The 11,364-nt window shown below is 37.8% G+C and overlaps 1 long non-coding RNA gene across 1 annotated transcript; it reads right to left on the reverse strand.

Moving 5' to 3' along the window:
- Positions 1-369: 369 nt before the first annotated feature.
- Positions 370-1,721, reverse strand: LOC121384610. The gene is made up of 2 exons (XR_005959415.1): positions 1,414-1,721; positions 370-1,004 (listed from the first exon to the last, which is right to left on the reverse strand). It is a non-coding gene; the product is annotated as an uncharacterized LOC121384610 (long non-coding RNA).
- Between the last annotated feature and the right edge of the window lie 9,643 nt (positions 1,722-11,364).

Genomic DNA, 11,364 nt, shown 5'->3' on the forward strand with positions numbered 1-11,364 from the left:
AAAAATAGCATACCTCACACTGAGGTTAAGTATAAAGACATCAATATTATCCTAGAAGTACTAGGGATCACAGTCTTAAATGATAAAATGCAAATAGATATTACTAACGTATACAGCCCACCGGGAACGGCGCATGAAAATCTAACTCTAAACGATTATAACAAGCTTATAAAACCAAATCATAACCTAATATTGGTAGGAGATTTCAATAGCCATAATACGCTGTGGGGAGGTCAGAACTCCGACGCACAGGGAGAAATACTAGAAGAATTTATTAACGTACATAACCTAGTATGTCTCAATGATGGTAGCACTACGTTCATTCATGATAATGTAACAGGGTTCAAAGGACGAAAACAACACGTCACGACGTTTGGAAATGATTTACTTCATAAAGTTCATTATGTCATTGCAAACAACGCCCTGGAAGAATAAAATATACAATATATAACAGGCGTTCATTATAAATAATTACATGTATGCGTCATAAAAATCATCGTCATAAAAATAGTTCGATCATACATGTCAATCACAACATCATAAAAATATGTCCATCACAGGTCATCAATATTAAAAAAAATATATATTAACATTTCAATTCGTATCCCATTAATGTCACGGTTATAAGTAACATCTACTAAACTATAATATCTTCCTAATCAAACAATCTGTTTGATTAAACTAAACCTGAATAACCTTTTGGTCCACACCTACATGTATATGATAGATATCGGGATAATCAATTCCAAGGGGAGGTAATTACAAGAATAACAAATGGTTGAGATTTAGTGAAAACATTAACCTAATTGACTTAAAATAAATTACTGTGGAATGTTGTCAGAATAAAAAAATACTTACTATATTAAATATTACAATTATGTTATAATGAAGTTTAAGATTAATAATTAATTGAAATAACTGCTTGATTACTAGCTAACTATGTCATACCCTGTATGTGGTACACGAGCGTAAACAATGCCGGTGGTCAACAAGAGTGTGAAAACCTGGGGAATAAATTATAAACTATTAAGCATCATAAACTACAGATGCTTACGAACCTGCAACAAAATAAAACATTGGCACAGCATACACTCATAAATCATACACGCATATCTTCGTACTATTATGATAGTGGAAATATTAAAATAAGTTGATGTTTAAAATACAAACATATCTTTACGCTGAAGAATTAAGTGTTATTGATATAATATATTTATATGATTCCTTTTTAGAAATAATTAAAAACATTTAGTAGTTTGTTATACTTAGTCGTAGAACTCCTAGAACTTGCACAATTAGTTATATTATCAAAACAATGTAATCATTTATCTGCATTAATTCGCTAGTATGTGAGCAATACATTTATATATATTATTAATAATGTTTAACTAAAAGAAAGAAATTAATTTGTACCTATAATGTATTCTGATCTGTCGCCTGTCAAAACCCGTCAAACATGTCTGCTGTTCATGTAGTGTGTGCACGTGAAAAGCATGCAGTGCTATTAGCCAATCAGATAAAGGGTACCTGACTGAGAAAACTAATAGAATAAATACTATTTGGCAGACAACAATATCTGACAAATACCTGCGAAATATTAAAATAACAAATTACATATTTACACAATATTAAAACATCATCTGCCACAATAACTTAATGGGCTCCTCTACCATCGATCTAACCATAACATCAAACTGTATAGGTGCAAATACCCAATGGGAGGTGTTAGACGCTCTCAATGGCGACCACCTCCCTATTTTAACTAGCTACAAATGTAACATTAACTACTCAGAAAATGAAATATTTAAACCTAAATTTAAATTCAGCAAAGCCAACTGGGATAATTTTACTAAAGATTGTAATAATATTAAATTAGACAACTAACTATAGACGAAGCAACAACCAAATTAACTAATGAAATACTTCAAATCGCCGAAAAAAACATACCTAAAACTAAACAAAGTACTATAAATAGACCAGTCAAATGGTGGATGGAAGAAACCAAAACTAAATGCGGTTATCGCAATAGAATGCGTAAAATATTTTAAAAAACAGGAAAACCAGAATATCACACTAAATATAAGATAGCAAAAAATGAAGTAAGTAAGTTAATAACCAATGCTAAACAAGCCAGCTGGCAAACTTTCTGTAGCGAGATTAATAATAGAACATCTATTAAAGAAATGTGGGGTAAAGTTAAAGCCATACAAGGACACCGCGCGACCACCACAGTCCTCCAAAAAAATAAAAATGCTACCACTAATAAACAAAAGGCCAATCTTCTTAGTAAAACTTTCGGTATAAATAGCAGCAATAAAAATTTCCCTAAACAATTCCTAGATAAACTGACAAAAAATAATACCTTACCAACAAATAATACGCCTACAACTAATCATGTAACTAATGACAACCTAGAATTTAACAAACCTTTAATGCTTAGCGAACTAAAAACAGCCTTTAAAGCCAAAAAAAGTACCGCCACAGGGCCGGACCAAATTAGCTATACTCTACTCAAGCACATGCCTGATGTTGCTCTACGGGTGGTGTTATCGCTCTTTAACAGAATCTGGAGGGAGGGTCAAATGCCCACTGCATGGAAACATGCAGAGTGCTTTAGCCTCCCTAAAGCGGGTAAAGATCACTCTCTCCCGGGGAGTTATCGACCGATAACACTAACATCACACATGTGTAAAACCTTAGAAACAATAATTAATAAAAGACTCAATAACTATCTGTTAGAAAATAAACTTATCACTAATGTGCAGAGTGGATTCAGATCCCAACACTCTACAATAGATCAGATAGTTAGATTACAAAATAGTATTAATAATGCCTTCCGCAAATCAGATAAAGTACTAGCAATATTTATAGATATAGAAAAAGCATTCGATATGGTATGGCGGGAAGGCCTACTCAAAAAACTAGAAACCAAAGGTATAAAAGGAAACATGTTTAATTTTATTAATAACTTTATTCACAATAGATCTATTTCAGTCCGGGTAAATGGCCACTTCTCTGATAAAACTGAAATCTTCAATGGTATCCCGCAAGGTTCGGTCATCTCACCAACCGTATTTAATATTTTTATAAATGATATAACCAACGCACTTAATGCCAAAAGACCGGCCTCGGTGGCGTCGTGGCAGGCCATCGGTCTACAGGCTGGTAGGTACTGGGTTCGGATCCCAGTCGAGGCATGGGATTTTTAATCGAGATACCGACTCCAAACCCTGAGTGAGTGCTCCGCAAGGCTCAATGGGTAGGTGTAAACCACTTGCACCGACCAGTGATCCATAACTGGTTCATCAAAGGCCATGGTTTGTGCTATCCTGCCTGTGGGAAGCGCAAATAAAAGATCCCTTGCTGCCTGTCGTAAAAAGAGTAGCCTATGTGGCGACAGCGGGTTTCCTCTAAAAACAGTGTCAGAATGACCATATGTTTGACGTCCAATAGCCGATGATAAGATAAAAAATCAATGTGCTCTAGCGGCGTCGTTAAATAAAACAAACTTTACTTTTTTTTAATGCCAAAAGTAAAACTAAATCACTTAAACCACTTAACACGGCTCTCTTTGCTGATGACTGCGCCATCTGGCGCACAGGCAGGTCAATCCCGGCACTGTTTAACCAAATGCAGCAAGAGATGGACAAAATAAATAAATGGGTCTTGGACTGGGGTATTAAACTATCAGAAACTAAAACAGTCTGTATGCTTTTCAATAAAGTTACCACCCAACTAGAAAACTATCAATTAACCTCAAATAATAAAGTAATTCCGAGAGTTAAAGTATTTAAATTTCTAGGAGTCACCTTTGACTCCAAACTCACGTTTAAAGAACATATCAATGGAATAATCAATAGCTCAAAAAATACTCTTAATCTTCTAAAAGCCATCTCAGGTACTAGCTGGGGGGCACAAACTGAAGCAATGCTCATGGTCTATAAAGCATGCATACTGTCAAGGATAGACTACGGAGCTCAGGCATACAGTTGTGCCTCACCAAAGTTACTTCAAAAACTAGATATCATTCAAAATAAAGCGTTAAGAATAATAGCTAAAGTCCCTTCCAATACCAGCGGCCAGAATCTAGAAGCAGAATTTAACATCATGCCACTGGAATACAGAAGGAAATTACAACATCTTAAATATCATCTTAAAATCCACTCACTTATATTAGATCACCCAGTTCAAGAACTTACCCCAGTAACAACTAAACCAGGAATGATAAGCAAAGGCAATACAAATTTAAATGATTCATTCGCCACTACGGCCAATAAAATAGAAATAGAAACTGGCATAGATAATACGCTGTTGGCAATGTACCACATTAACCAACCTATAGACTGCCATACGCCATATTTAATTAAAAAGGCAACCGATGCCACGCCGTTCCCACCTTTTAAAAAATCTTATTCGAAGCCGCAGCTAATGAAAATTATCCGGAGCATGTCCATATCTATACGGATGGCTAAAAACCCCCAGATAATGGTAGGGTTGGCTTCGCTGTAGCAGAAGAAAAAGTATCTAAAACCGCTAAAATTGTCAGATATTCCCGGCTGTCAGATAACTTATCAGTATACACAGCAGAACTGACAGCCATTTATGAAGCCATCAACTGGATTATATTTCAAAAATACTCTAAAAGTGTTATCTTCTCAGACAGTCTCAGCTCAATTCAATCTCTACAAAATAATAAATCTACTAGACCAGACATCCTGGCAGCAATCTATGATAAACTTAAAATAACTAACCAATTACACTTAGAAGTAACACTAGAATGGGTCCCAGCCCATGTAGGTATCATCGACAATGAAGTAGCAGACTACGGAGCCAAAACAGCACTTTCATTCAGAACTGATATCAAGCATATACCACTAGGAATTTCAGAACTTATGTCAAAAGCAAGGAAACATTACATTAATATTTGGCAGTCAGGCTGGGACCAAACCAAATCCGTTTGGCACTACAATATAAAACCAGTAGTTAATTCCATCAGGCCTAAACACACTCTAATACCTACATAGATAAAATAATTACTAAAAATCCGACTAGGCAGATCAATTCAACTTAATAGCTGCTCTTTCTCTAAAAATAGAAATCCTGATTGTGTATGCGGTTCCCGGGAAGATATGAAACATTATCTCCTGGATTGCACACTGCACACCAATCAAAGGAAAATAATGTTAGACTCAATATTCGAAGCCAACCAAAATGTAACAATTACGCCTAACATGATACTCAACCCAGATAAATTACATAAACATAAAGCCTTTAAGGCCGTCTACCAATATGTTCAAGCTACCAAACCAAAACTATAATACCTAACAGTGCTATTAATATTTTCAAAACCACCCACTTGTACGTCGCTAAGAAAGAACTGCGACCAATTCGAACTCAACTCGATGCTTTCTAACTTACGGTCAAAGGTGGGTAGGTAGAGATTTCTAAACCTAAGTAGTGCTCATTTAGTGCAACAACAGGCACTCATAACCTTTCACTAGTACGCCCCTAAGAAGGAACTGCAACCAATTCGAACTCTACTCGATGCTTTCCAACCTAGGGGCCAAAGGTGAACAGGTAAAGATAAGACCCACTATAGTGCTAATAAATTATTTATAGGGATTACTCAAAACCACCCACTTGTAAGCCCCTTCATAAGAGCTGCAACCACTATTGAACTCGTACCCGATGCACTCTAGTGAAAGTGGCCGAAGGTGGGTCGGTAGCGAATATCCTAAAAACTAACATTGATTTTTGTGCGAATATATGTATCTTGTGAATGTTAGACCCGAGCCGTGATTACCATCATAGACTAGGTAGAAAAAGAAAGCTAATTAAAGGGAGAGTAAAGAGAAAGATTGGAGTTAAAATAACAAATTGCAATTGGTATTCACTTTCAGGTGAATTGGTGGCCCTTAAAAGGGCCGGTTTATATACAACACTATTGTCGCCTAATAGTGTTGCGAATGCGGAAGACGTACTTCCGCATTCCACGAGGTCCAAAATGAACCCCATTCAGCAGGTAATCATCAGGATAGTGCATCAAGAGGGGCACTACGTCTCGCTTGACTAATTTCCGCAGCCGGCGATTCACCGCATTCCGTATAGTGTTAAAATGCGCCATAGTCATGTGAGGGGACTTCTTGAATACGCCCCGCTTACATAGCTCCAGGAAGCATACCCGGCCTGCCCCATTTGCTAGAAACCGCTCTCTCAATGATACCAGCTGTAGCACCACGCTCTTCGGGTCGGTTTCAGGTGTCAAGTCGTTGCCTCCCAAATGGATTATCACTAAAATCCGGCTTATAGCCAAGGGCCTCTGTTAGCAAATCCTCTGGTATGCGGTCTGACCGCATACCACCCCGTCCATAAAAACGGCATTCCGCATCTACTTTCAAATCGCCACCGGTTTGTTGCTCCAATCTCCTTACATAACTACTGCCAAAAATAGCAACTCGAACCATGATTAATTCATTAATGAGTTATGCGAACATAGCTATCTTTATACCCAACTGTGATTCACAGCAGAGCCGTTAATTGGAGCAAACTAATAACCAATCAGAAACCAGATAAGACGCCAATTAGGACACCATAATAATGACAGCCCATTGGCTAAGTTTGGATCCCCCCTAACCAAAATACGTTTAGAAAATGACCACACGGTTTAACCAGATAAGAATTTAATATAATATTGCTGTTTTCTATTTTCAGTTAGCCACAGTGTCACGGACACCTGTATATAATGCACTTATATATTTCTTTGCCAATAAATGGAATCCTGTTTATGTTTTTTATGAACTATGTATATATGTTAAAGCACTGCTTTTTTAACCAATATACTACACTATAAGGGACAACCCCCTTCAAATTAGATAGATAAGCTAGAATAACTCCCCCTCTGGCCTTGTATTTCATTAATCCAAGGCTGGGGGGAGTGGTGGCTCTGAAAAGACGTTGGTTGCATTACACTCGATTAGGATGCTAGAACAATAGGAACAACCTAAACACCATAATAGGGAACACATACAAAACAACATGCTCTGCAACAGTACACAGGGTGCCTTGCCTAATAATAACAATGCACCCGCACCCAGTCAATGGCCCAGCACGTACTCTAATAAGGAGCTGAACAAAAGAATATCAGCTCCGAGTACAAAAATTGCACTGCACCCAGGGAATGGCTGAACAAAAGAATATCAGCCTACCCTACCCAAACCCCAAAAAGCTGCTGGTGTGTACTAGGTGATTTGGAGATGGAGGAATAACAACGGCTGCAAGACCGACACAACGATCTGGACCCCCTGAAACGGCCGCCTACCTACCGGTGTTACCACATTGCACGAGTCTCCCCTGGGTTGTCATGCCACGACCAGAAGCGGTCAGGCCCTTTCTCAGGGCCCGATGGGCAACCTAGGGCGACACCACAGCAACACCTAGGTCTAATTAACGAGCTACTCTCGATATACTAAAGTCAAAACTTATACTAGCTCTATTACCCTTTACAGTTTAGACTGACCATTCAAAATTCGCGCCAAAATTCCTTCAAATCAAAACTGCGCACCTTTTCTCTTTGACATATTATCTGCTCCATTCAAAATTCCACAGCACCACCACTCCTCCCCCCCCCCCCCCCCCCCAACTTTCTGTCTTGGACGACAGAGCTTGCGCAAGCACTTGCGCCCACGACAGGCGTGCGTTACAACAGCTTGCTCTGAATGTGCACGTTAAACCCTATGACATGACATGACATTTATCGGGGAGAAACATATTGGAAGGCTACCAGGGAACGTTAGTCCGTTTGGACTTGGTAAATATTATTTCTGCTCTGTTGTATAACCTTGATATGGATGATGTGACTTTAAATATTTTAATACAGTATTATACCAATATTCTTTAGACAGTGTCTTCGGTCATCTGACGAAGTAAATTGTAGACTTACTGTTCTAATACTATTTATACGAATATTTGGTAATATAAAGCTTAGCCGGTCATCCTAGAGGACCTAGGTAAACTGTATGTTATTGTCTTTATTGTGATAGGTACCAGTATTAAGTCTGTATTACAAGTTTACTGAATGAGTAGTTACGGGTTAATTAAAAATTAACCAGTTAGGAATAGAGTTGTAATTCCTTTATTAATTAAGTTCCCCTGGAAGCGTTTCTCAATTATCACATGTGTGGGTGTTGTATCACGGTGAAGTGATTAGAATATTGTGTAAACTAGACACCTAGTGATTAACTAATTAAGTGATAAGTTCTGGGTTGTTATTATTATTGTTGTTGTTGTAAACCATTAACTGCGGCAAATATATTTGTCAGCTTAAGGTTAATACAGATTCCAAAGTGTATTGTGTTTTGTTGTGTTTTCTAGTGAACTAAACGTGCTATATTACATATACTTTATTTAAGATCGTATCTCTGATCATACCTAGAGGCGAGCCACTCGGGTATAGACTGCCCGATACAGAGAGATCTAATAGATATACGGTTAGGAGAGATATTTGGATAATCAAGTTTTATTCAGTTACGGGTATTATAGGATCCCCGTGACAATAGTTGAATAGGGAGCGCAAGACTTATAGCGACTATACAATTGGCTATTCCCGTATGATGGATTCGTATTGTGTGGCGTCACCTTTAGGCTGGGAAGCCCTGATGCCCTAAAACGAGTTACGAATGATTTTATTTCTGTTTTCCCAGTTCAGTCAGACTGATACACTAAAGTCAATTGGGGGAGCTGTGTCACAGGGCTGCGCCCGAGATAGTACATTATTTAGTACGTGCGTTTACTGGACGAGTCCAAGTTGCTTTTACCTACAGTCGAATTATGAGAGGGCGCATTTATCAGATGAATCACTTTCTGTGTCGCGCACTTTTCTGATGGGCTCGGAGTCCGGCTAGTTGAGAATAGGAACTGCGACATACAAGGCAGCTGTAGGGTTTTTCACCTAAAACACACAAAAAAGATAGAAGAATACAATTAATTTCTTGTATAATTAATATATTAAAACAACGCTCTAGGAAACAATGTATATTACAGACCTCTGAAAATTACGAGAACGATTGTTTTGTTCGCGCGTTGCTCGCGCGAATCTAATTTTGCATAACCTATTTTTTGTTCCCTCGAAATTTGGATCACCATTAACTTGGATATAACAGGTTACGCAAAAAGGAAATGGATTACCTAGATTTATTTCTGCGTAACCGATAAATGGGTCATGCAGATGTTCAATTCTCCGAGGCCTGTATTATGGGGAACTTTTAACTTGTTACCATAGTGATACCATTTAAATTCACATCCTGAGAAAAGCTAAAAATTACTCTCCTTGAATTAGTCTATGGGGAGTGAATGGGAGGGGGAGTGATAGCTCTCCTGAAGTGACGAGGTCTACTTTCTTAGTTGCACCGCTTCCTAAGAAAAATCCTTGGCCCGCTTCTAGGAAAAGAGTTAAAGTTTGTTTTGTTTAACGACACCACTAGAGCACATTGAGTAATTAATTATCAGTTGTTGGATGTCAAACATTTGGCAATTCTGACACGTAGTCATTAGAGGAAACCCGCTAAATTTTTTCATTAGCAGCATGAGATCTTTTATATGCACTTTATCAGACAGGAAAGCACTTACCACGGTTGTGGTGCACTGGTTGAAACGAAAAAAAAATCCGCAAGCATCCCAAGCGAGAACTCAACCAACTGAGTTAAATGCCTCCCCCCTCCCCCCCCCCCCCCCCCCCCCCCCCCCCCCCCAGGGAAAGAGATAACAATACTAAATACAACAGATTTTAGAAAGCAATGTCTGTTTCACAAATATAGATTAACTTTAGCGTCCACCTTGTTATCTTAGCTGGTTTAAGTATCCGCGGGGCCTGTAGCACAAATAATAGCGAGTTCTCCTTCCTAGGATATATATTTTTCAACCCCCTCGGGGAGAGAGGAAAAATGACCTGGGGGAAATAAATGTACATATCACCGCGGGGCCCTCTGAAGTTAAAACAATGACCTACTCATATGTAACCTGGTGTGATTTCTCAAGGTAGACGATTGGCTGAATCTCTTGTCACAGAACTTGCACCGGAAGGGTTTTTCCATCGTATGAATGCGCATGTGTGATCGCAGGTTGCTGCGAGAGTTGAATCCTCGATTGCAGAGAACACACCTCTGTTTGCCACCCACCCTCAAGTCTGTATTGGCGGAGTCACTTTTTAATGCTGGACCTGCGAAATACAAATAAATTGACAATGTGAAAACGAAATACAAAACAAGAGTATAAAGTTGAGTGTTTTGCGCCAACGGTTCTGTATCATGGCTGAGCCAGTTTCGGTGAGCATAAGCATTCAGTTCTAAAGCATATCAATATTTATAAGCAGACAGTTTCATTGTTTTATCAAAACATGTATGTTGTTCAACAAAAAATGTACAATGTAGTTACAATACTTTAATATATATATATTTTAAATATTTTAAGGCAAATTACAAAATAGAGTCCTCGAGAACCAACATTTTAGGAAAACGAATATAACAATTATGATGTCTTGCAATCGTGTCAGAAGTTGAGCAAATGCATGGTTATAACGGTAACATTGTTTGGTTAAAAATATAAGCTGCATTCTGAGTTTTAATAAATATATAAACAGATATCCAGAGATATATTTGTTAAAACATAAGGACCATATATTTTTGGGAAGTATCTGTAAAGAGAGTGACTTTAATACTTATATAGCAGTACAGTACGGTAAAAGTACCAAAAGTACGGTACAATAATTAATGTACAATTACAGACAAAATTAGTTTTTAAAATTAAGTTTTCTTTCAATGACAGTCTTTGAAAATGATAGAAAAAAGGTATTAAGAAATGTGCCGTGTTTATGAATGGGTCAAGTTCAATCTTGCTTTCTTTGCTCGTTTAAACTTTATTTTTAAGAACATTTCTGTGACTGAGAGAGATATTTATTACTTTCCCCATGTAATGCAAAAGTCAACGACGTCACAAATCTTCAAATGTACGTACTGTTGCGCACAAACGATGCAACCACCGAAACCGGTCTCTCACCGAAACAGGTCAACGGACTATACTTCTAAAAACATTAATTATACCGTACTTTTGGTTACAATTTATAATCAATTCTTGCTTTAAATATTTATGTCTTTGTGTTCGGTGTGTCCTTGTTAGTATTAATATCTATAGAATCTTAAAACTGTTTGGCGTGCGCCAAGTTTAGAAGAGACGAAATACTGGAGTTTTAGTATACTAAGAAAAAAATGTTTTATTTAACGACGCACTCAACACATTTTATATACGGCTATATGGCGTCGGACATATGGTTAAGGACCACACGGATGTTGATGGGCTACTCTTTTCGATTAG

The sequence above is a fragment of the Gigantopelta aegis genome, chromosome 10 (genome assembly GCF_016097555.1).
Source record: "Gigantopelta aegis isolate Gae_Host chromosome 10, Gae_host_genome, whole genome shotgun sequence".
NCBI lineage: Eukaryota > Metazoa > Mollusca > Gastropoda > Neomphalida > Peltospiridae > Gigantopelta > Gigantopelta aegis.